This window comes from Camelus bactrianus, chromosome 7 (assembly GCF_048773025.1).
Source record: "Camelus bactrianus isolate YW-2024 breed Bactrian camel chromosome 7, ASM4877302v1, whole genome shotgun sequence".
Lineage (NCBI taxonomy): Eukaryota > Metazoa > Chordata > Mammalia > Artiodactyla > Camelidae > Camelus > Camelus bactrianus.
Genome location: NC_133545.1, coordinates 40831062 through 40854393, shown reverse-complemented (window position 1 = coordinate 40854393; position 23332 = coordinate 40831062). Strand labels below are relative to the sequence as shown.

Below are 23332 nucleotides of genomic sequence, written 5' to 3'. Positions count from 1 at the left end.
GGAAGGACCATGTATGCTCTGGAGCTAACTAGTATCCTCGTTAGATCTGGTGCTTTGGCTGTGGCCCTTCTGACCACAACCTCTAGATATTCAAAGCCCTAGGAGAGATATTCATTGTAGTCTCAGAACATTTTGAAATAGATTTGGGGAAAAAAAATCAAATAGTTCATTACTGACTTAAGATGAGTAGAATGAAATAAAGGAAAAATGAGAGCTTTTTTCAAAAATTTATAAATAGACAAAGTTCAAAAGACCTAGAGGAATTTCAGGTTTTTCAGATGTAAGATTTGTTTTGAAATAGAGTGAGTAGAAAGAGTACCAGTAAACAGCCAAGCCAGTGGAAAGATTGGCTTTCTGATCAGCAGATAAAAATGTCTGAGTACCTGTCAGATAGGAGGTATATAGTGTTAGAAATTTGGGATAGCAATGAATAAAACAAATGGATTCTACAGCCTAGGATCAATCAAAGGTTAATCGATGTAGTAACACTTAGTTAACATTCTGAGATTTCTCCTCAGAATATAGAAATCTTGTGGGGGTAAAATTTAACACTGAAATGAACATGTTACTTTGAGTAGCTTTTTTGTGAGTTGATTTAGGAATCTCTCCCATCAGGTAGTGCTTCAGCCACACTCTTTTAGAAGTGACAGTTGAGCATTTTTCCCATTCATTTTCCAGTGAATAAAAGCATTTAGCAATTTCTTTGAATAATGAATGTACCTGTTGATTATGTACAAACCTTTTTGCATTAGAAAATTGAACTGGCTACTTTCCATAATCTAGTTGAAATTTAGTCAGTTAAGAAATAAAAAACATTCTTATTCAGGTTAAGAATTTGAGGTAAAATTGCTTGAGCTTGTTTTTCATACTTACTCTGTTATCTTATCATTACCCTTCATGATTATTATGTTTATTACAAGTGTCTTTAAAATAAATATCCTTCAGTCTGAAGACTCTGGCCTTGAATTTTAAAAGCACAAGTGTATTTCCTTTGACCATATAATATAGTTGCATATGATCTTAATATTGTATTTATTTACTTTGTGTAATATATGTGGATATAATCTTTTTATGTGTTGATATTTGACAGTTTTTAATTTCCTGATTTAATTGTGTTCAGATCATTAAAGTTTTCTCCTAGGTCACTTATTTGGTAGCTTAAAGAACAATATGCAACCTTCTGCTTGGGGAAACTGAACCAAGAATTCAGGTTTTAAATATTTGACAGTATTCCAGTTTAGAAATTAGTAAACTTAATGCAAAAAGTAAATAAAATTGCAGTCACTTTTAAGAATGGCTACCTACTTTAAGGTAGGTAGACTTGAAAGTTTTTAATGTGTAAAATATGTATTAACTGTCTATAAACATTCACAACAAGAAACAAAAACAGCTTCTTTATAAACATATGTGATTCTTTAAGTTTTAAAGCGTGGACAGTGGCCAACTATGGGCTAAAGGAGGAAGAGCTTTGATTGGCTTATTTAGGTTAGACATGGTAGATTGGTATTATGTTTCCCCTTAACAAGCTATGGGAATTCTAATATTTGGAGGGCAGAGCCCCATAGGGGAGGAAAAAATAATCTTTCTACCCTTCTGAGTTCTTGGCTGAAACTATGGTGATCAAAGACAGATTAACAAGAGGAAAACAAAAGTTTATGAACATGTATACCTCTTGTATACGTGGAAGGTACCCAGGGGAAAATGAGCAAATCTCCAAGGTGGTTTAGAATGCCATCTTTAGCTAAAGACAAAGAAGAAAGTGAGAGTCGGGGTGGGGGTGAGGAGGCTAGTTGTGGGAGGTTACCAGGAAAATAATGATAAACAAGGGGTTGCAGATATGTTAGTGTCTTCTCCATTGATAAGATTCTCTTGTAGTAATCTTTTGTGATTTAGAACCCTCCTTCTCTTCTATATTGAGGAGATACTCTTGCAAATGAAGAGTTCCTATATAAATGTAAATTTCCCTTACAGAAGGGTAACTTCTACTTTGTTTTCAGAGTTTCTTTTGTGTCTGCTGTTTCTCAACCATTTAAAAATAATCCTTATGCCAAAGAAGCATATTTTAGGGTAGCATGTCCTGCTACCCTTCAGTCTATCAGATCTGATTCTATCACAGGTTATGAGGTTAGGTGGCCTCTTTAACACCTAAGCAATAATCTAGGATTATTACAAAATTCAGAACAAGGTGAGTCAGAATCTCTGAAATGGAATCTTTTTAGTCAGCTGGACTCTATAACTTTGTATTTGAATTCCTAAAAGTTGATTACTTACAGACGCATCAGAGAGACTGGGCCTCTAAATTGTGTGACTGCTCAAACAAGGGAATTTTATTTAGCATAGTGTTTATTAACTCAAACATTTTGTAGCCTTCCCTACAGTAGCTAGATTTATCATTTTAAACTTTGTTAAATGTATATATATATTTAACTGTTTGTAGACACTCACAGCAGAGAGAATAGTTGGGCTTGTTTTTCAGGCTGGATGTATTTATAGAAATTTTGAATATAAGTTAGTGATTTGAAGCTTCATACACACAGAGATGTCATTCAAAATGTTGGTTTGGTTTACTAGACTAGCCCACAGCAACTTTCTTATTATTTCTTAATTTGTAATATATCCAAATACCCACAGACTGGTAACTGAAGAAGAAAATTGGCCCGGTGGAAGCTCTCAGGGTTTATAGTCAGTTGGCTCAGCAGAGGTTCAGATAGGAGGCCCAAGGCCATTATGGCAGGGGATAATTCAGAGTGATGTGACTGGTTATCTATTGCAAGTGGTATTTTGGCAGGATGGAAGAAAATTCAGAATGCCACAGTGAATATTCATTTATCTATCTTCATGTATGTATAGATTTCCCTTAAATCAGGGACTGCCTACTTCATGTACTTTTCCCCTCTTCATGGGCTTCACTGTTTAGTTTATGGACCTAGTAATTCATTGTATAGTCTTTGAAACTAATATAAATTTTATGAGCATAGAGTTTTTATTTCCTTGTTCCATCTTCTAAAATATTTCAGAACAAACAAAAAATGAAATAAATATTAGCAAATTTTTACTCTTGATTTTCTTGGTCTTTAAACTTCACCAGATCATAGCATGTTTTGCGTCATATAAAGTTCAGTTTTTATTTTGGACTTCTGTGATTGAAACCTGTATTTAAGAAATCTTTGTTTTATTTGTAGTTAATACTGTGTGTGCGCATGTGCACTGGAAGGAGGTATAACTTGAAATAAGTTTGTCTTCTGAGATTTAATTATAAACTTATATAGTGAAAAAGGATCCCATCTTTTGCACTGTGGGAGAATATACCTTATCACACTTACTCAGATGCTGAAGATAGGTGGCAGCAGGCAGTCAGTGCTTTGATTCCAGTGCGCACATGCAGTCTTCTAATAACCTGGCTTTCCGCGTAGCATGCTTGCAAGTACATATTTCCTCCCTCTGTAGTTACCGTCTGGCTTTTCAGATGGATGTGGTTCTCATTTCAAGTTATAAACTTGCTTTCTGCCTTACATACTACATTTTCTTGGTTTTAAGATCCTTCTTCCACACCCTTCCCCATTTCAATATTTCTGAATTAAGAATTCTTTCTGAAATTGGCATGTCTCTTATAATTAAGGCTAAAAAAATATATTTGCCAATCACTAAGCAGAATTTTAAATAAGGAGGTAGTTATCATTGCCTGAGTTGATGTGAACTTTTCTTTCTGTGGAAGATACCTGCTGTCTGATTTGATGTCACTGTTCATATATTTGCGTTGATTTCTGTGGTTGTTTTTTTTTTTACTTAAATGTGGATTTCTAATTGTGTTTTTAAATGACTTTGTGAAGATTACATTATGGGACATCACTGAAAAGAAGTTATTTTTATGTGCTTTAAATTGACTGTGATGCCATGCAGTGAAATTAAAGGCTATAGAAAATGTCAAATCCCTTATACTATATTATAGAAATTCCAAAGTAGAAGACATCCTAGAAGAGGCTGGCAAAACAAAAGCAAGACTGTTCTAAAACTCGCATGGGATTCCTATAGAAAAATACGATCACCTTCTGTTAAAGGTGAACTTCTGATGGAAACTCAAAGATATACAAGGAGTGAGAATAAAGCAGATGTGATGAGAGTTATCACCCCAGGAACTTTAGAACTATAACTATGTTTGTTTTTAAATCATTAAAATTATTTTAAAATGAATAGGAGACTTAAAAAATAAAACATATTGTGAATAAGATGTAAATTGAACTCTTCAGGCATTAGTCATTGAAATTAAAATCTCAACTAATATGTTAAGCAGCAGATTAGATAGAGCTGCAAGGGGAATTAGTGAATATAAGATGGATCTAAGGAAATTATACGGAGTATAAAAACAAGGTAAAAGCTGAACAAGACTGAAAAAAGAACTCTTTTGGATCCATAAAAAATGGGAGAACACGGGGCAAACTGCTACCCCCCTCACCCCTCCATCCCCCAGATTGTAGAGTCAGGCAAATACAGGGAGTCTTGGGTTTCAGCTTATTACAGTAGACTCAGTGGTAACCAGTGCCACGGTAGGAAAACCTGAACTGTAATTGATGAATTGCTGGGGGCTCAGTGTGGCAAGTCTGAGAGATGAAAACTCCAGGGGGATTCAGTCCAGTGGGGCCCCCACAGTGTTTTAAGATTTGCCTTCAGGAGCTGAACCAGGTTCCCCTGGTAACTATCAGAGGAAAATCCAGAAGCAGGAGTGGAAGGGAAAAGGAACCATTTTGAAATATGCCAGAGGACTCTGTTCTTAAACAAGGCTTATCTCAAGGGAAACTAGTTAACTAGAGCCTGACTGACCTGGGAGAAGGGTAATACTCAACTCCAACCCTCTCTAGCCATCCTTTCCACCTAATGGAGAGAATAAATCCTGAGAAACACTTGTGAAGTTCACAGTCCAGAGGCATAGGCTCACTGAAAGACTGAGATCTAATCATAAGATTGGAAACTTCCTCTCCCCTCACACCTTACCACATCACTGTGTATAGCAGTTCCTTTTAACTGGTACATCATGTTTGGCTATCAGGGAAAAATCACAAGGCATACCAAAAAGGAAAAAAAACCTACTTGAACAGACAGAATAAGCATACCAGTGATGGCAGGGATGTTGGAATTATCATACCAGGAATTTAAAACATGGTATGATTTATGTGTTAAGGGCCCTGATGGATAAAGTAGACAGCATTGCAAGAACAGATGGGGAATGTAAATATATAGTAGGTGCCATATTTAATGTGCTAACAAATCTAAAATTCTTTTGTTATTTTAAAAGCTTATAGTTGTTTAATTCCAAATTAGATGTCTAAAATTCTTACACAGCAATAATAGTTCCTGTAGTATATGGAAAAGTGAGGGAGTGGGAGGATAATTAGAACACTACCTACTCTTACATGACGTGACAAATTTAAAGCTGCAATTTAATGGAAGAAATATTTTCCTACTTTCTAAAAGCAATATGGCGGCCTACACAGCTGGAATCTGAAGGCTAGATTTGATAATAGATTGCTTAATCTCTTGAAGCACAGATCCTTTCATACTGTGTACAGAAAAAAATACTGTAAAAAGCTGACTATATATGAATAGATGTGTTTATCTTATCTTCTTTCCCTATGGCTTATTATAAAAGAAGATAAGTGGAATAGAAATTGAAATAAAAATACATAGTTCAGTCAGAAAGAAATTCTGATAGGTCTCTAAAGCATGATGTAGGTTTCAGATTCCATTTCTGATTTCATCAATAAAATTTGAGAAGGGCCATTTGAAGCAGTGTGGATGGACCTGGAGACTGTCATACTAAATGAAGTAGGCCAGAAAAGAAAGAAAAATAACATGATATCACTTATATGTGGAATCTAAAAAATGAGACAAATGAGTTTATTTATAAAAGAAACAGACTTACAGACATAGAAAAAAAACTTGTGGTTACTAGGGGGAAAAACGGGGGGTAGAGGGATAAATTGGGAATTTGGGATTTGCAGACACTAACTACTATATATAAGATAGATTAACAAGGTCCTACTGTATAGCACAGGGAACTATATTCAATACCTTGTAATAGCCTATAATGGAAAAGGATATATATGTATAACTGAATCACTATGCTGTACATCAGAAATTAATACAACATTGTAAACTGACTATACTTCAATTAAAAATTTAAAAAATTTTTTTAATTTGAGAAGGAAGATGACATCTTTTATTTTGATTCTTAACTTGCCTCATCATTTTGTAGATCTTTATATAAATACAGTCATGACCTTTTTGGTGTTCTCCTTATTGCTGTTACCACTTTCATAATGTTGATTTAAAAAAAAAAAATCATTCCAACATTCAAGGTAAGCTTTCTTGATTATAAGACATTGGAAGAAGAAACAAAACAGACATTCAGAAGACTTTTGGAGTGTAAGAAACCAAGTAAACCAATAGAGCTGTCCTCATAGGGAAAGGATTTTTTTTTTCTGGTCACAGATCTTACTTTGGTTAAGATGTGGTATTGGCAAACTCTAATTTTAAAGGAATTCTAATACAAATTAATAAAAATGCATTTCCAAATTTATCTCATTTTTATATTTCCTCTGTGTAAAAGTAAAGCTAAGACTCAGCTCATGTCTGTCAACAGTTTGCCCTTTCACAAAATATTTTATGCATATGTACATAGTAAAAGATAAATTATTCTATTTAGGTATTTAATCAAGACCTTGAAAGGATTAATAAGATTTGGATAGAAATAGAGGGTGTGTTCAGAAATAACAACTAGGTAGGTATAATTTTGGGCGACAGAGAATAATAAAGAGAATTGAAAGTGAAGAAGATTAATTAGGGCTGTATGATGAAGTTTTTAAAAAAATTATTTAGAACTTGGAAGATAAATTTTGCATTCATGTGCACAAATGTTTGTAAGGAAAATAATTTCTTTAAAGACCAGATTGGAGAATGGTATGGTACTTCATGTAGGAAGTAGTTAGATGATGTATTGGGAGGAGAAAGAGACAGATGTCAATAGCATTGTAAAGAAGGAATGAACTAGGTTTAGTGATTGCTGGAAATGGGGAAGGAGGAGTCACAGGTGACTTGAGGGTTGGCGTTGGAGGACTCAGTGTAGGGTAGAGATTGTAAGAGAGTACCTAGCTACTCTCAACATTATGCCAGGGATGTTGATCTTTGCAAAATGTGAAAATACTGAAATGTGATTTTTTAAAGAGTTTTTCCAAAAGGGAGGAATAAGAATTTTGCAGAGGGTCGTTGAATATTTTGTTGAGTTCAAGAAAGATTTTACAGAGGTCTATTAAAGAAATGGATTGTGAATATTTTTCAGTGATCATTTATTTCTTGTAAAACTTTGTTTTTAATGCTTTTTTTCTCCCCTTTAAGTCATCTGGGCCCTGATAATTCAAAACAGTGCTCTGGATTTGCTTCAGAGATGGCCTAGAGAAGTATCCACCCAGTCACTGAGTGGTTTGGTTTCAGGGAAGGCAATATTGACAACATTGGCTCTACCTTTTTGGAGAATTTAACTCTCAACATTTTAACAATGTATTAAGGTACTAGAACAATAAAAGTAATAAAAACGTTCTAGATAGTCCCACTCCTTTACCATCTAAATATTTACAATATTTATGATTTGCTTGGTTTCTTCCTTTTTTCACTAGACTGATTTGGGGATCTCCAGACTTCTTGACTTCTCAGCACCTCCTACATTATTATTACTCTGGACTCCTTTTATCTTGACCTTTTTAAGCTATATTCCTTAGAATTCACTTAAATTCTTAGACCTTTCCTTATAATGCTTTTTGGTATGAAAGACTTTTTTATAACTGCAAAGTCTTTTGATACCCAGTTACCCAGATCTTGGTTTCTAAATACCATTCTCTGGTAAAAAGAAACAGGGCTCCTTGGAGAAATGGCTGATCCCAGGGCTGGAGCAGAGGAAATAAAGAAGAGCCTGGAGATTTTGTATTATCTGAAAGCAAGGAAGTGCTCCAAAACCAAAAAGATGAGAGCGTGTCAGTGGGATGTAGGAGCCAACCTGAATGAGCTCCCAGTGAACAATTTGAGGAACAAAATTAATGTAGCAAGGTATTGGACTACAACTCAAAGTTTGAAATACATCTGGGTCCATCAGTCAATCAATAAATTAATATAAAAGAGTAAAAGTTTGACGTGAAAATTAATCCTAAGAGGCAAGCCTTACATTTCTTCAAAAAAATTATTAAAAATTTAATGTTACCTTTTGTGGTGATGTAAAAGAATTTTCTTCCAAAGTTTTTTAATATGCCATATGTGGTCTCTGATTTTAAGTGCCCCCAAGACACAGTAAAACATACTGTATATGGCACATATATAATGTGAAATATATAATCTTAGTTTACTATCACCATTACAATAGTGGATGAAAGGGACTTTTTAGAAGAATGAGACCTACTGTTGTAGCCCTAGTGACAAAAGACTTGATAATTTTCTCTTCCTCAGGTTTTAGAGGGGAAATGTGAGTTAATTTTGTTAGGTCTTATATTGTGGAATTATCTTACATTCTAACCTCAGACATTTTATGTTTATTATATTCAGAGTACAGATGAGTAAATATAAAGTATTGTTTATTATTCATTAACATAAGACTCAACTGGACTGTATATGTTTTACCATTTATTAAATCTTACTAAGATGTTCACTGTCTTGCTCAATGCTCTTTTTTTTAAGATTCTCAGTTTACCTGTTAAGGAACATGGTTTGTTTTTCCATTTATTTTGATTCCTTGAGAACCTATATATCTTTAGTGTTAAACTTGTTAAATTTATGTCTAGTAATTTATAGTTTTGCTTCTGTTGTGAATGGCATTTCCTTACTATTTGAATTTCAAACTAGTTTTGCTGGTATAAAGAGAAGCTATTGGTTGTAGGCGAGTCTTTGGATTTTCTAGATATATAACTGTCATCTGCAAATGAAGATGTTTTCAAGCGTTTATGCACATGTGTTGTTTCTTTGTCTTACTGTGTTAGTTTGAAGCTTAAAAATGATGTTGACAACAGTGATGCCAGTGGGCATGCTTGTCTTCTGTGTCTTTAGTGTTTCATTGCTTGTGGATACTTGATTAGAGTTTTGGTAAATCTTTATTGTATATATGTCATTCTTTCATTCTCTTTCACTTTAAGAAAAAAACAGCTTAATTTTAATCAAATGCTTTTCCTCTATTTTATTTGTTGATATATTTTCTAATATTTCAGTTGATGGGTTGATTCTAGTGTTGCTAGATTTAACTCTATTTGATTGTGGGTTATTACTCTTTTTAAACATTGCTACCAAGTTTATGCTAGCTAAAGATTATGCTAGTAAAATTAATTGGGAAGCTTTCCATCTTTTCTCTGCTCTGGAATAATTTGAAAAACCTAGATTGTTCTTTTCATATCCGGTAGAATTCAACTATACAACCACCTGCCTTTCTTAAGGTAGTTCTTTGACAGTCTTGTTAACTTATGTGATTATTTGTATATTCGTGTTCTTCCACTTGAGTCAATTTTGGGAATTCATATTTTGCTAAAAAAAAAATTGATTTCCTTTAAATTTCCTAATTAATTGCCATAGCATTGAATATAATAGTTTCTTACAAGTATTTAATCTTTTTAATATTTTAATGTTTAATATTTTTAATATTTTATATTGCTCTTTTCAGTCTAATATATTTTTGCTTTTGTAACTTTGAACCTTAGGCTAGTTGAAAGGGCTTATATTTAATTGATATTTTCAAAGAAGCTACTTTAGAGTTGTAATACAGCTACTAATTTATTAGTACTGTGTACTATATAAAGCTACTTAATTCTTTTCAGTCTTTCAATTTTAATTAAAGTATTTTAGAAATAGAAATATTTTTCTTTTAAGAACTTTCTAGGTAATTTCTCATTTCAATTTTTAATCTTTGATTCAGAGGTTAACTAGAAAAATTGCTTTTTAATTTTGAAGATACATTTTTTATGAGAGGAGGGTTATATGTGATGGGAAGTCATTTTGATCTTAATATTAGAGAATGCTGCCCATAATATCTATGGTTTTAAAATTTATTGATGTTTTCTTTGTGGCCAAGTACATAATTTAGCTCTACATATCATGAATGTAAGAGAAGCATATATGCTTTGGTAGAGTAAAAAATTTACTTCTATTCTTTTTAATACATATGTAGGTAAGTACTTCCAATAAATTGAGTTTGATTGTATTGTTGAAATACTCTGTATCCTTGCTTATGTTTCTCTATGTCCTACATAGTCTGATAATTTGGAAAGATGTTTGTTAAATTATCCCCTCTATGGCCATAGTTTTATTAATTTTTTCTTATATTTGAAGTCTCTTAAGTTCCTTTTAGTGATAGTTGCCTTGCAGAATCTTTTTCTATCTTTTATATATTTCATAGCTATGTTATTTTGCACAAATAATTATGACTTATTTTCCTTTCTGATTGAATCTTTCTGTGTTAAAAAGTATACTTCTCTATTCTGCTTTATGTAATATTCTGCTTTATCTAATATTATTTTGACTTATGCTTTTACCAGAAACTGTGATGCGTCTGAGATTTTACCCTGCCTGTAAGCTGATAAGTTAGTCTGCCAGTTTTACCGGTTCTGGCAGAAAAGAGAATCAAAGGATTTTTATTATTATTAATCATAACAATAGCCAGAGTATCAACATTTTCTTGTCCCAGTTCCCATAGGGTGATGGTGAAGAGGTCAAGGTGATATCTGCATACTCAGTGGTTTGCATTGCAGAAGAGGAACTGTGAGCCTAGGGAATTCCAATCTTTTATTGTAGGAAGTAAGCAGGTCCTCTCTTTGGACTGGAAGGTACACTGTCTCTCTCGCTCTTTTTTTTTTTAATTGAAGTATAGTCAGTTACAGTGTGTCAGTTTCTGGTGTACAGCATAATGTCCTAGTCATACTTATATATACATATATTTGTTTTCATATTCTTTGTCATTAAAGGTTACTACAAGATAGTGAATATTGTTCCCTATGCTATACAGAAAAAAATTGTTTTTATGTATTTTTTATATAGAAGTTAATATTTGCAAATTTCAAACTCCCAAATATATCCCTTCCCACTCTGTTTCCCCCATTGTTTGCTACGTCTGTGAGTCTGTTTCTGTTTTATAAATGAGTTTATTAGTGTCTTTCTTTTTTTAGATTCCACATATGAATGATATATGGTATTTTTCTTTCTCTATCTGGCTTCACTTATAATGATGATTTCCAGGTCTATCCATGTTGCTGCAAATGGCATTATTTTATTCTTTTTTATGGCTGAGTAGTGTTCCATCATGTGCGTGTGTTTGTGTGTATTTTATATACATAAACACACACATCTTCTTTATCCAATTATCTATTGATGGACGTTTGAGTTGTTTCCATGTCTTGGCTATTGTAAATAGTGCTCCTATGAACATTGGGGTGCATGTGTCTTTTTGAATTATATTTTTCTCTGGGTATATGCCCAGGAGTGAGATTGCTGGATCATATGATAAGTCTATTTTTAGTTTTTTAAGGAACCTCTGTACTGTCCTCTGTAGTGGCTGTACCAATTTACATTCCCACCAACAGTGTAAGAGAGTTCCTTTTTCTCCACACCCTCTCCAGCATTTATCATTTGTAGGCTTTTTTAATGATGGCCATTCTGACTGGTGTGAGGTGATACCTCATTGTAGTTTTGATTTGCATTTCTCTGATATTTAGCATTATTGAGCATTTTTTCATGTGCCTGTTGGCCATTTGTGTATCTTCATTGGAGAATTGCTTGTGTAGGTCTTCTGCCCATTTTTGGATTGGGTTGTTTGTTTTTTTTCTTACTAAGTTGTTTGAGCTGTTTATATATTCTGGAGATTAAACCTTTGTCCATTGCATCATTTGCAAATATTTTCTCCCATTTCATAGGTTGTCTTGTTTTGCTTATGGTTTCCTTTGGTGTACAAAAGCTTATAAGTTTAATTAGGTCCCATTTGTTTATTTTTGCTTTTATTTCTGTTGCTTGGATAGACTGCCTTAGGAGAACATTGCTACGATTTATGTCAGAGAATGTTTTGCTGATGTTTTCGTCTAGGACATTTATAGTGTCGTGTCTTATATTTAAGTCTTTAAGCCATTTTGAGTTTATTTTTGTGTCTCACTGTCTCTAACTTTTAAGGCTATTTGCTATACAGAGGTCCTTGAAAAGATAGTCCAGGACAGGCAGAAACTGGAGACCCATGGAGAATTGTCTCCCAACAATTTCTTTTTATTTGTATTCGCCTGCTGTCTTTGTGCATTCCTTTTTATCTTTAATTAATTTAAATTTTATTTTTTGAATGGTAATATGTTTGCCAAAGCAAAGAGATCCAAAGAATATGCCATGAAGTCCCCTCACTCCCTCAGTCACTCTCTCCAGAGGTAGCCAATACTACCAGTTTCTTGCGATCCTTCCAGAGTTATTTAATGCATATGCAAACAGACATATACATATGTTCTGCTCCTGCACACTCTTTACATGTGATATACTCCAGATATTCTTCACCTTGAGATTTTTTTTCATGATACATCCTGGAAATTATTCCAAATGAGCTTCATTGTTCTTTTTTTTTTTTTTTTTTTTTTTTTTTAGCATTGCCATGTATTTCATAGGTGGATAAACTACAGTTTATTAACCAGTCTCTTGTGTATGGGTGTTTAAATTGTTCCTGATAGTTTGTATGTGTATGATGAGTATGTATGTGGGAGGTAATCCTTGAAGTTTTGCTTGGTCAGGGGTGTATGTACATTTGTATTCCTGATAATGCTTCTAGTACTTTACTTTAGTGTTGGAGTGTATTTGCTTGTATTTTATTCAGGATTTTTGCAAAAAATGAGGTTGGGTTAGTTTATGGAGTAATCTTTTTTGGGTCTTAGAATCAATGTTATGCTTTCTTAAGAACAAATAATTCAGATTTCCTTTTTCTGTGTTCTGGAGCTTTGTAAATAGCCTTCAAATCACCTGAACTTTAAAGGTGTAGTGTAACTCCCTATGGGAGTGTCTGGGCCTCATTCTTTTTTGAAGGAACATTCTTAGACAGCTGTCTCTGTTTATTTCCACAGAAATTGATCTATTTGGATTTCTGCCTTTACCCTCTTTTGCTTCTTGATACTTCTCAGAAAATTATGTATTTCTTCCCTGCATAGTTAGCAAAGTAGTCTCCTATGGCGTCTATATTTTCTATCATAATGAGGTTGTTTCCCCAGTTTTTTCTTAAAGTATTTGTGTTTCATCTTTTTTATTATTGGCTATTTTGATTGTCATTTTTCTTTCAAAGAATAAGCTCTTAGATTCCTTTGGACCAATCATTTTTCCTGTTTTCTAATTCATTTATGAGACTTGTTTTTATTACTTATTTCTTCTGCTTACCTTAGGTGTGCTTTTCCTAGTTTGTTGTTTTGGGAGTATTAATTCATTTATTTTTTTTCATCCTTTCTTCCTTTCTTCTTCCTTTCTTATTTTCCAGGATGAGTATGAATTTTTCTCTGAAGATATGTTAGCTTTTCTCTATAGTTTCTGATACATAGCATTTTTATCATTATTACTTTTGTTTGTTCAGATATTCTGTATTTTGGGGGAATACCTGCTTCTACTAAAAGTTTATTGAGTTTTTAAATTCCCAGATGTTAGAGGCTTTTTCCCTCTAGTTTGACCATTTGTTTTCTAGTTTTATTAAGTTGTGATCAGAGGGTGCTATCTGTACTCTTTCTATATTTTAGTTTATTAAGATTTTCTTTGTGTAATTTAATGTATGGTCATTTTTCGCAAATGTCCTATATTTGTGTTCCATTTAAGAGGTCTTTTTATGTCCATCTTTTTTTTTTTTTTTACTTGACTTGAACTGAGGTGAATTAAAGTCTTCTGCTAATGTTTTGTTTTTATCTGTATTGCCTGTACGTTTTTTTGCTTTATGAATGCTGATGCTATGAATACGTTATTCATAATTATTATAACTTAGGTGCAAATTACATCTCTTAGTACTTGTGTCTCCTTTAATGCATTTTCTCGCTATATTCAGCCTTGTCTGATGATAAGATTTTTAATTGTTTTTATGTATTTGCCTGATAAATGTTTTCTCTTCCTCTTACTTTTATCTTTCATCTTTTCCTTTCAGGTATGCTTATTGTATACAATGCAGGGTTAATTTTGTTTGGGTTCCAATCTAATCTTTCCCCCCTTTTTTTATTGTGTTGGTTTAGCCTATTTGCATTTACTAATGTAATATAGTTTTGTCATTGTACACTTTCTGTTTTTATGACTTTTTAGAAATGTCTTACCAACTGGCCAGTTTTTCTTTGTTTCATATACTTCTTTTAATTAGGAAGAACTTTTTTTTTTTAGAGGTTACTTTCATAAGTATAACTGTGTAGTATCCTAAAGCTCATATTTTTAGACACTTAATTTCTTTCCATGGGCAATGATGAAATGAGTATGTATTTCCTCTTTCTCCCTTTCTTAACTCTGTGTCCTAAATTTTGTTTACTACATCATCTTAATCTTTACTCTTATACTATTGAATATATTTATAACTGTTACTTGCCTTGTCTGCTTTATTGTTTTAATTTATTTTTATTTATTTATTTGTTTTTGCCTTGTCTGTTTTAAATGATTCTTTTTTATACCAGTTTTTTCTAGACAGTAATTTGCTTTTTTTTTTTTTTTTTATGGATACATTTCTCCCCAGATCTCTCTTGGGAAAGAATACCAACCCTACCCGACTTCTAAGCTTTTGTGATCAGAGAAGGGTGTTTGGAATATTTGCTTTAAGAAATTTCTAAAACCCGGCTTTGAATCAAGTTTATGGTTTTGCTTTAGAAACAGGCTAGTGTAAGAGATTGTTATAACCTATTTATAGGCCCTATGTTTTACTAGTTTCTGTGTTATTTTGTTAAGTTCAGAATCACAGTGTGTAATTATTCAGTAAGGTTGGATCCTGAGTAGTTATACTGAGGGATCCTCCTTGCGCAGAACTTCCTTCCTCCTTCCTTCTGTGTTCTGTCCACACAGATAGTCTGGCTGAATAATGTCATGTGATTATGGGCTGAAAACTACAGATTTTTAAATTGTGCTTTTCTTGATAGATACAGTAATTTCTGAGACATCAAGACAGTCGGGCAATCCTGTCAGATTGTCACTGAGCTGGCCCCTTTTTTTGGGTTAGGTTGAGGATTAGGTCAGTGGTTCCCAATTATTTAGCTTAGTAGCTTTTAAAGCCAGCCTGTCGTTAACAGAGATCATGAGTATCTTTTATCATTTCCCCCACCATTCTAAAAGAGTAGGTAATAGAGGAATGAAAATAATGGATATTGATCAAACACGGTAATTTGCTTTTAATTTTTTAGGTGTATGATTTGTACATTATCTAATCATAATACCCACATTTGTTTTAATCTTGCAGTTAAGGAGAATTGTTTTCACTGCCAGTCCTTATGCTTTAGCTTTTCCAGGCATATCTTGGGTTAGCTGAGGTTTATGCTCATATGAATCCTTTGAGAAGGGCTCATGGGAAACAGTTCACTAGACTTTTTGCATATTTAATATTGCTTGTCTGTGTCTTTTGTTTTTGAATAACAGTTTGATTATAAAATCTTTGGAGTCCACTTCCTTTACTTGAGGATAAGTGTTCTTCCAGTCTTACAGTGTAAAATGCTACCATGGGGAATTCTGAGACCAGCCTGATTTCACCTCCTTTTAGAATTGACTCTTTTTGCCTGGGTGCCCAAAGAACTGTTGTTTTTTTTTTTGTTTTTTTTTTTTTTTTCAGTTACAGATATTTATTCTAGATTACTAATTTAGTTTTCTGCATTGGCCTTCCTTTTTCTCCTCCTCTGAGATAAAAAATTAAGCAATTACTGTTTTTTGGTTCTAGGAACTTTTACTTGTGAAATCATCATCCCCTCCCTCCCTTCCTTCCATTCATTTATTCATTCTGATACTGTAGGTGGTGTCTGTTTCACCTTCATTCACATTGCTGGTGTACTTAGTTTATGACCTCTCTGTATTACATAATATTAGCAATTGTAGAATCTCTCAGCACACCTGTAAATCATACTATTATTTCTTTCTCAAACAAAAGGAGATAGAATGCAAGACATTCTCTTGTGAGCCTTATGGTCATTAGCTTGGCACACACTAGTCCTTTTTGTTCAAAGGTGTGAGGGAAGAAGTTTCCCTGTTCTTGGGTGCAGAGTGATTCTATCCTCAGAGCAACTAGGTAGCTTCTTTCCACTGCTTTCAGTGTCAGAGCAGCCTTCTTCCTTTGTCCCAGTGGGATTCACTCAGGTACTGAATGAAGTTGCCATGGCAGCTAAAGGATTGGTAAACTTTGAGCAGACCCCTTGAAAAGACATAAACCTCTTTCGGAATCAGTGTGTTTTCTCTCTCCTTAAACAGTTTTTTTAAAAACCCATTTTACACTTGCTCTTTCTTGACTTTCGCGAGGTTTCATTACCTAAGGTTTCAGATGAATCTAGATTTAGATTCTCTAGGATCCAGCAATTTTAAAATAACCAATAGTTATTTTAGTAATTTAGTCACAGTATTCAGTCATTTAGTAGCAGGGTAAAAGGAGATCAAAAAAGAACTTTTTTGTTGTTAATGTTATATGACCATTATTGTCAGAGCTACTGGCTCTCAACTTCCTGCTTTTTCCTCCAGATACATTTGAGTTTTACACTTTGCTTTATCATCTTAGGAGTGGACATTTAAAATATCTCTCCTGTGTATACATAGTAGTTTTAATTCTTTACCCAGACAGACTAATCAGTCTATAATTGTAATTGGCAAACTCCACATATTTTCAGTATTTTCTGGTTGATTGGCTGATATGATCCACTTGGATAAAGGAGAAGTCAGTATACTTAAAAAGAAATAGGTCTGAGCTCATCTTAGTCATCAGACTGCAAACAAAATGCCTAGATCAGTAAAACACCAACCCCCTAGCTCTAAGGCATTTTCTCTGACCATCGGTTCATTTGTTGCTTGGTGCTTTCTTCAGTCTTCTGGGATCTTTCGCTTCATTAGCTGTTCAAAAAATGATTTATCAAACAGTTACTGTGTGCACAATACTATATGTTACATGCTAGAATAAGCAGAACCTACAAGGTTTCCTGCACTCACGGAATTTATTGTTCCTTGAATACAGAGGTTACATAGTATTGGCTACATCTATGTCACAGGCATTTTTTTGTTTGCTTACACGGTATCAAAAATGTTTTTGAGTCAATATTTTGAAAATGAAGAAATTTAATCTAAAAAGCTAAATTTGCAGCTGCTTTAAATACATCTAGCTATACTGGCCCTTTATTCCCACATGGCATTCTGCTATAGAAGCAATTGCCTGTTTAGGTAGGATTATGTGCACCGGCGTGTCAGGATTACTATTAACCTCTGAAACCAAGACCACATTCAGTTGGCATTTATTGTCACAACTGTGCTAGGTTTTTTTCTTATAAAAGAGTTTAAAAGATGAGCACTTCTTGAACATTTTTTGTATTAGGTATTTTGAGCTTGTGACACTTGTACAATGTTTACCAGTCAGCCTGCTAATTATCTTACAAATTTAGGAGGAAGCAGAAGGGAAACATCATCACACTTTTAGCCTCAATCAACAAAAGTAGTACACATACATATTAATACTCCCTCTCAAATTCATTCTAACAAAATAATAGAATCCTAGTGCAAAAATCTGATGATAGTTCTGATATAATGTCTTTTGTTGCATGCTGTAATACAATTTGAGTTGACATTTTTCAGCTTACTTCAATACTGTAGTAAAATTTTAACATTTGATGTCTGAAACATTTTTACATTCCTTAGCTCTTTTATTTTTAGTCATCAATATTAAAGACTATGTGAGGTATAGGTATCATGACTTGCAATTTATTTGAAGAAAACAAGGCTTAAAGAATTTTGTACATTGTCCAGAGTTGTAGTTTGTTCTTTTTCCATAAGACTGCCTTCCCTCTGCATTATCTCAGTAGATCTTTGAAACACTCTTAAGAGACAGTTCAAGCAGATTTCACAATTTCATTAGATTGGGGAAAAACTCAGAGGAAGAGTCCTTTCTTGCCGGTAATCACATAGCTAGTATTCAGAACATACCTGTTTCTTGCCAGGTACAGTGCTAGATATTTAACAGGTACCATCTTATTTAATTTTTACCAATATCCTATGAAATAGGTATTGTTATCACGTTATATTCCTAAATACATTGAAGAGTTGGAATTTGAACCTAGAACTGTGTATAACACTTTTTAAAAAAATTTGCTGTATTAGATTACCCAAATTGTTTGATTTTTTTTATTGCCATTAAGAACCTACATTATAATTTAATACATTAATCTAATTTTAAAAGTGTACGATCATAAATTAAGTTTGAAAATCAGCTTTTTTGTTTTTTTAGGACTGATATTTCTCTCTCTGCAGTGATTCGAAACAAAAATGGACCTGAAACTTTAGTTTAAAGTATATTTTATTGTATTTTTGTATATATTCAGCAGTTTCTTTTTTTTTTTTTTTTTAAACCTTTAATGTGGACAACTCATTTAGGTAAATACTTGTTTAGAGTTTAGCAAATCAGCAATTTGTGACAGGGAAGGAGTATAGGAAAGTCATCTAAATTTGATTTGAAGATTGGGGCATAATTTGGTAGCCTAATAATTTCTTAGGTGACTTGTATGACTTCTTGCAGTTTAACAGATATCTTGTATTTTAAGTATTTTATAAAATACTTAATCCTGAGCAATCTTGTTTAGGCAAGGTAGGAACAAAAAGGCCTAAGAAAGCTAAATCTTACAAGTATTGTGTTAACGTTGTTTTTGTATATTTTACCTTTTAGAGTATATATTTGGATTCTGGGGTTTTTTTTTTTTTTTTTTCCCCACTTATGTTTTCTTGGAGAAGGTGCCAAATGTTAATTTCCAAAATGCTCCCAAGAATGCACATTTTTCCTTAGACGTAATCAGGAGTCTCAAACTATCTCCTTTTATAGAATTAGTCTTTATTTTAAAGTAAGTTTCTAACAGTGCAGATAAGAAGTGGCTATGTGTTTAGCCAGTTCTCAGTTACATTTAAACTGAAGAAAGCATCAGTGCAGTAAATGTCAATTTAAGCACAGGAAACCAGCAATTCCTTATTGAGCCAGAATAAGTTTCTAAAAAGGATAAAAAGCTGGCACTGACCATGAACTTGAGTTTTAGACAGTTTAGTAAAGGTTATTCCTATGTTTTTATTGATAAATTAGTCTTACAGTGAAAATGGCAGTTTCCCTTTGTTAAATATCATTTCTAATTCCCCTTATGTTATTTAAGTATAGTAACAACTCATGAATCTATAATCTAGAATAAAAATGTTAATTTCTTTTAAGTCCTTTAGGTATAACTTTATATCTGAAAGTATTTATTAATAAACCTTGTGAGCCCCAATTTTTTATTCTTTGAGTAATTACTTCTTACTAATGTTGTGAATTTTTTTAATTCTTGATTTTTCTAGGGATTATTTCACATTTCAGCTGCTTTTGTTTTCTACTGCTATCATTGAGGGTTCAAGAACAAAAAATAAGTCTTCAGGTAAAAAGCCTGATCCATAATAGTGCTTGGCATTGTATTTTACTGAAAAGATCATGTACCTTTGGTTGCTTGATCTGAAAATAGAGTTGTGATAATTATGAAATTTTCGCATGGAGTTTTTTTGGCTGCCTCTAACAAATTTGGTCTTATTTGTTGTTTTTCTTTTCTTCCCCCCTCTAAAAGGATTTTGGCTTGTCTGCTTTTTTTCATGTTGTCTTGATCTGCCATAACTATATGGATATGTGCTTGTACTTGCTGAATATTTTAATTTTGCATATTTGGCTGCTTGAATTTTAAGTAATTTCTTTGGGCAATGCAAATTAAGAGCTTGAGGCTATAAGTAAAAACAATTTACAGAAGTTTTCAATTAGTTTATAAATGTATGTTCTTTATCTCCTATATTAAAATATATAGATTTCATATTTTGCTAAAATTAAATAGATTTAAAATTTAGTTCCTCAGCTGCACTGGCCACATTTCAAGTGTTATTCCAGGCCATATGTAGCTAGTAGCTACTATTTTGAACAACACAGATAGAAGACTTTCTGTCATCATAGAGAGTTCTATTGGACAGGGCTGTTCTCCCATCCCGTAGAAGGAAGTAAGCAGTAAAGTGTGAGCTCCTTTATGATATCAGTTTTTAGAACAGTTTAATACTCCGGAAGGTAAAGCATTTGACCAGTCTTGAACATATTTCCTCTAAATAGGTAGCCATCCCCATCTTGAGTATTTCAAACTTAAAATTGCCTAAAACAGTTTGTTTGCTTCAGTATTTATACTATTTTAAAGTGAAATTGCTTCTTGTAGCAAAATTCATGAAGTAGTAAAAACACCGAAGACTTAGCCTAAATTTGAATCCAGACCCCAGTTTAGTAATTTCTGGTAAGTTACTTAAATTATTTGCACCTCAGTTTCCTTATCTATAAAATGAAGGTAACATTAGCTACCTCATAGGATTGATGAAAGACTTAAATATATGTATAAGCTTGTAACAAGTGGACATCTATAATAATTTTGAATAAAAAATGAAGAAAAAACATGGAAAAATTAATTAGGCAGTGTCATTTGTATGGAGTTGTTCCCAGCCTGGCAGTTACAATAAGTCTGGCGAGGTCAGGAGTATCCTGTAGAAGTTTTTGGTGGCCATGGGATTATTTATGACCTTGTATAAAGCTGAAACAACTATAGAATACCAGAATGGGGAGAAAAAGAGAAAAATGACCAGCTTTGTTCTTGGAGAAGTCCATAAAGTTTTTTCTTATAATACTAATAAAAACTAGTATTTTATATAGTGCTTTTGTAACTTATAAATTTTTTCACAAGATTCTTTAAAATTTCATCTCTGTGATATTTGAGTACCTTTATTTTACTAATGTTAAATGAGTAAAAGGAAACTCTCAAGGTTGACCAACATTTTGGAGGTTATGTACCTAATAGTGAGAATGGAAATTCATATTGTAACTTTAAATCTTATGCTTGTTCTGCTTCAGCATTCTGTTTCCTTGATAGCAGCTGTGTTTCTGAAGCAGGGTATATTTTAGAATCTCTAGGGATGGAGCCCAGGCATATGTAAAAAAAATTTTTTTTTTCCTGGATTGAGACAAAATGCATACCCAAGTGATTCTGATGCCCACCTCTGGTTAAAAATCATTGCTCTCTTCCCGGTTTAATACTTCTTTTCCTGTATCAGTACCTCTAAATTAATACATAGACCATATGAATAACTCAAAAGAATTAGACTGATAAGCAGTACACTGATTTATAACTCTTAGTGCTTCACATGTTAGGTAGGACATCACTGACACTTTGGAAAAAGCAACACAAGTTTAGTTTCCTGCTCACAATCTTGAGTATCTCTTATCTCTTCATTGGTTAGTGCTTGTGGAGAGGGGGATTCCAGACTAGCCAGCCATTTAACTATGGTAGTTAAATCCGTTTATGTTCCCTTCTCTGCTTTTCTCATATCAATTTTGGCTGGTTGTCTGCCCCTCAAGGTATTCCATTCCTAGAGCATTGACTCCCTATTGCCTGTAGATAATTTCTTCATAAATATTTTTAATTGACTGGCTGAAGACTTTTAATAATCTTTTCCCACCTATCTTAAAGATGCTTCCCTGTCCTGGATGTAGTGGTATTTCTAGGCCCTGTTTAACTCTGAATGTATCCCATCACTAAGCTGAAAACTTCCCTGTGAATCAAAGGACAGTGTCCTCATGGAGTAGGAGAGGGGAATATTCTAGCAAACCCTTAGACAAAAATTAATCATGTTACATGGCCAATTTTCAAAAATAAAAAATATTTTGAAACATACAAAGACAGATTTTATTGGAAACAAGACTTTCAAATTTGAAAATTAAGCATTTGTTATTTGAGGCAGTAACTGTGAGGTTTTGTGGTGAGGGTGAACTGTCTTCTACCTCAAAGTTGCTTACCAAAATGTAGTTGAGTAGTGGCTGTAATATGTTAACATTAGTTTTTAATTTTCTGAGCAGAGATCATTTCACTAGAAGCTATTTACAGTGGATATTGGACAGCTTCTGCATTGAAATTAATGTGTTTGGGATGTTCTTGTATTCTGTATACCTTTCTTAACATAGAAAATATAGTTCTGCTTATTTTTCATTACTAGGGCTTAGGAACCTTTTGATTAAAATGAATGGTAAACTTTACTATGGTATTCTACATTAAACTAAAAAGATTTTTTAAACTTAGTACCTGCAAAGCATATCATTATATTCTTAAATTATATATCATTTGTTAATTATATGCAGATTGGATTTGTCTTTGTTGTACTGTAAATAAATTTTCTTGTAAATAGAATAAAACCTTTGCTTTTCAAGATATTAAGAATTTCCAGACTCAAAGATATTTTAAAGCTTACTGCAATAAGGAAAGGTAGTTGCAGGTCATCATAAAAGTATTGTAAGACACTTACTTTTCTGCGAATAGTGCACTCAGAAGCTTGTACGTAGTGAATTTCTACCTATTTTTATTTAGTGTTGAGAATAATCTGTTACATAGACTTACATGGCAAAAATGTGTAGCAATGTTTTTTTTTCTTTTTAAGCTGGTCTGTCTCATTAACTTATGGTAATTGAGATTTTATGGGTCACTTCGACTTAAATCTGGATGTTGTTAATGTATTTCAAAAGGTAGAAATTTGATACCCTATTCCATCAATGTTAAGATACTTTTTAAAAAATTTTTAACAGCTCTGAAAAATGAGATGTGTCCTAAAATTGATTTGTATCCTAGTTTAATAGGAACATTTTTTTTCTTACTTGGTGGAATATAAAACTAATGGAACATCTTATAATTATTGATGTCTTCAGCTTGATAAAAAGTGGTTAATTTTTTGAGGTTAGTTGGAACTTAGATTCATGTTATGATGTGGTATATCTTTGCAATGAAAAAAATCTTATTGGTGAGAACATCCATATTGTTTGGAATTATAGACCTGTATGTACTATGATATTTTAGTGTTTCCCTCAGAAGCTTTTCTTTTTGTTCTCATTTCTGTTATCCTAGTGTCAAATGACAAAACTTAAAAAAAAAAAATAGTAATCAGTTTGATGTCCTAAGTTTATTCAAGGGAAGACAGTCCATGGATTGGGGGACTGTTATGCCTAATAAGCATCTCTGGAGGATTTTGGGCAAGACTGAGTTTAATGGGGCCTTAGAAGAGGCGCTGTGGAAACAGGCCATGACTGGCTAGGAGGTCGGGG

At 33.1% G+C, this 23332-nt stretch overlaps 1 protein-coding gene across 2 annotated transcripts in view; it reads left to right on the top strand.

The window, feature by feature from the left end:
* Positions 1-23332, top strand: part of ZNRF2 (zinc and ring finger 2) — an 84501-nt gene that overhangs the window by 46894 nt on the left and 14275 nt on the right. The window lies entirely within an intron of this gene.